At 46.1% G+C, this 3,897-nt stretch overlaps 1 pseudogene; it reads left to right on the top strand.

The window, feature by feature from the left end:
- The first annotated feature begins 1,635 nt into the window (after positions 1-1,635).
- On the top strand, positions 1,636-2,255 carry LOC142450769 (putative protein BRICK1 pseudogene; annotated as a pseudogene).
- Positions 2,256-3,897: the final 1,642 nt, after the last annotated feature.

Genomic DNA, 3,897 nt, shown 5'->3' with positions numbered 1-3,897 from the left:
GCTTTCTTCATCGCAGTAAGCCCTGGGCTTTTGGATTCCAGAGCAGGCGGAACTGCCTCCTCCCTGCATGGTAAACAGTGAAGAACGACTTGAGTTGGCCAAGACTTTCTTTGGCCAAGTTGAGAACATTTTAATCATGTTGGGAAAGGCTGTTTTAATACAGGACAGGCTATCACAACGGCCCAGTAAGTGTGGCTTAGTGGATGCCCGACTTCATTGCACTTGCTCTCCCATGAGCCTGCAATAGTGTGAAAACAGACACCTGGGGACCCGAAATCTTCCAGGTGGTTTGGCAACTTGAGCCATGGCAGAGCTGAAACTTTAGTTATTCAAGTCTTAGCACATCAAATCCTATCACATCCGGATTATTAGTTCCTTAGTGTTTTTCACAACATGAACTCACAATTTACTTACGCAATTTTACTCTTTCTTACAATCATTTTATTAGGGGCTCATACAACTCTTATCACAATCCGTACATACATCAATGGTGTAAAGCACATTTGTACATTCGTTGCCCTCATCATTCTCAAAACATTTGCTCTCCACTTAAGCCCTTGGCACCAACTCCTCATTTTTCCCCTCCCTCCCCACTTCCCCCTCCATCATGAACCCTTGGTAATTTACAAATTATTATTTTGTCATATCTTGCATTGTCCAATGTCTCCCTTCACCCACTTTTCTGCTCTCTGTCCCCCAGGGAGGAGGTTACATGTAGATCCTTGTAATCAGTTCCCCCTTTCTAACCCACCCTCCCTCCACCCTCCCAGTATCGCCCCTCGCAATTTTACTCTTAGAGGAACTTTTGATCACTTCCATTTATATATGTATGACACACATATATATGTCATTTTCCACACACACAAAAAAAACCCTTCATCTACAAGTAAATACAACAAAAACAGCTTGTTACTAAATTCCAGGTAGGTGGTGTTACTTGCTGAGGCCTGGTTTCTCTCTGTGTTGACAAGTACTGGGTGGTTAAGGATCATTACCAACCCAGGTGTTCCTCTTTGACAAAATCAGGAAAGAAGGAAATTTCTTTCATACAAGGTAAAGCAATACTATTTAATGCTGGAACCAGACTTCATCTAAAATTATTTCATAGCTCAGTCTAAGAGTAACTGTAATTCAGACGCTTGGATGCTTGAATCTCATAAGTCCACTCATCCATTTAACAATTCTTGCGTCACCCATGGGACATATACCACTCACCTACATATTCAGCCATTCGGGCCTCTTAAGGTACTGCTGTGCTGGTTGTAGGGTGTCCTGGTGCCTGTCAGAGATCTTAACAACTGTACAAATCTGAAGAAACAAGCCTTTCCCAGCGACCCTCCCACAGAGGCCACATAGGATGTATATGTCGCACCCACACAATTACCTCAAAATCCATATTATCTCACAAAATGTTTCTCCCTTTATTTCAGCACGCCTTCCATTCCTGTGAAACCCAAAGTAAAAAACTCAAACTCACTGCCATTGAGTCCATTCTGATTCACAGTCACAGAACAGGGCAGAGTAGAAGTGCCCTCAGTGGGTTTACAAGAGTATAATTCTCTACGGGAGAAGAAAGCCTCGTCTTTCTTCTGTGAAGCAGCTGGTGGTTTAAAACTGCTGACCTCAGTCGCTCTCCCCTCAGCGGCCGCCATGGCGGGACAGGAGGATCCGGGGCAGCGGGAGATTCACCAGGACTGGGCGAACCGAGAGTACATTGAGGTCATCACCAGCAGCATCCAGAAAATCACGGACTTTCTCAACTCGTTCGATATGTCGTGTCGTTCAAGACTCGCGACGCTAAACGAGAAGTTGACAGCCCTTGAGCGAAGAATCGAGTACATTGAAGCTCGGGTCACAAAAGGTGAGACTCTCACCTAGAGCTGTGCCAGGATGCTGCTGGGAAGTGGCTTGACAGACCCAGGCCCGCGCGGGAAGGCCCAGCAGCCGCCAGCGCCTTCTCTCCTGACAGAGCGGGGCTGGTTCTCGGTTTCCTCTTTTCAAAAGTGTGGCCTTTGGGCTCTGCCGTGTACATCTGGGGGTATGATGTGGCATGTGGGGAGGAGTCCAGGGGGACTCTGGGAGACATTAGACACTTGACCTTTTCAGCAACATTTTATAGAACTACTTTTCAATGTCTGGAGGCACTCAGAGCCAACAGCCTGGGACTCTGTGAGGTCCGCCACCTCTCTCCCTCTCAGCCATTCCTTAGAGCTCCTCATGCCTTTGCGCCGTTTCTTCAGTCTGTCTCATGCACCCCTTTGGAAGGAAGTGGGACCAGTCCTGGCTGAGACACTCGTGCCCTGGCTAGGTGGCTGCTAGGGAACGCTGTTGCTAACACACTCGACTTTTGTCTTTTTGGGGAGATGAAGGCCAGGCCCCCATTTTGCTTGGAGGGACATTTTCAGAGGTTTTTGTTTTGTTTCCCCGTGTCACCTGGGATCTCTTTGCCTCTCTTACTTCCTAATAAACTCCTCAACCTTCTCTGACTGCTGTGCGTGTGGTGGGGAGAAGAGCTGGAGGTGGGCCTCCCTTCTCCACGGAAATGGAACGGTGGGATGATTCTCTTAACATCAAACCTCCAGAGGTGGCAGTGGCGGGTGCAGCCTAGGTGGCCAACCAGCCCAAGCCCCATGTTTGGGTGTCCAGCCAACTCATCATGGGAATCATTTGGTCATTCAGATATTTGCCAAGTGCTTACTGTGTAGGCACCTTAAACGTCAATAAAAGATAAGAGTTGAAGCAGAAAAAAAAAACAACTGCTGACCTTACGGTTAGCAGCCCAATGAATAACCCACTACAGCAGCAGTGGGTTTCTTATGAAACCCACAAGGGCAGTTTGACCCTGGCCTATAGGGTCACTATGAGTCGGCATCGACTCGGCAGTGAGAAGCCACATGGTATCAACCAATAATTGAAAACAGAAAAATATTTTTTCATAAAAGGATAAACACACTTATTGAATAGCTACTATGTTCCAAGTACCGTACATAACAAATTAGAAGAAAAAATAAACGTGGCATTTTTTGCCAAGCAAGTTAAACAAATGGACAGACAAATTATATTTGAATTGTTTGTATGTATTATATATATATATATTATATACATATATAATATATATATATATAATATATGAGTGTCAAAAAGTCCACAAACAGAAAAGATAAGGGAATTCTTCCAGGAACTTTTTGAAGCCCCTAGTATATGTGAGATGCATATTATATATGTAGTGGATGGGTGTGTGTGTGTGTGTGTGTGTGTGTGTGTGTGTGTGTGTGTTACAGAGATAAAGCAAAAGCGAACTAGTTGCCTTTGAATCAATTCTGGCTCACTGTGACCTCAAGTGTATCAAAATAGAACTGTACTCCATAGATCCCTAGGTATGTACCACACACACACACACACGTCAGTGGTATACAGTGAAAGCACAAAGTGCTGTGGTCTGGTTTAAGAGCAGGGCTTTCCTTAGTCAGGAAGGACCTACAAGAGGATACAGCCATTAGTCTGACAGCTACAGGAGAAGAAGAGTTGGCATGTGAAAGGGTGGTGGGAGGGAAGGGCTTTCCTGGCAGAGGTAACAACAGTGTAGAAGGGAGCTTGGCTCCTTTGAGGGACTGACACAAAGCAGTCTGGTTGGAGTACAAGCTGGAGGAAGAGCGAACCAGAGGCCCTAGTGACCAGACATGTTCTGCCTCCCTTTGCAAAGAATCCAAGAGCCCAGAATCCAGGGCTGTTGGTGGACTTCCACTCATCTGAGGAGTTCCTTGCCAACGCAGATGATTAAGTGCTGGGCTCCTAAGCTAAAGGTTGGAGGTTCAAACCCACCCAGAGAAACCTCAGAAGAAAGCCCCGTCATCCTGGTATTGAACAGCCACAGCTGCGAAACCCGCATGGCATCTG

The sequence above is a fragment of the Tenrec ecaudatus genome, chromosome 6 (genome assembly GCF_050624435.1).
Source record: "Tenrec ecaudatus isolate mTenEca1 chromosome 6, mTenEca1.hap1, whole genome shotgun sequence".
In the NCBI taxonomy this organism is placed as follows: Eukaryota; Metazoa; Chordata; class Mammalia; order Afrosoricida; family Tenrecidae; genus Tenrec; species Tenrec ecaudatus.
The sequence above is the reverse complement of the archived record's forward strand: the minus strand, read 5'-3'. Positions and strand labels throughout refer to the sequence as shown.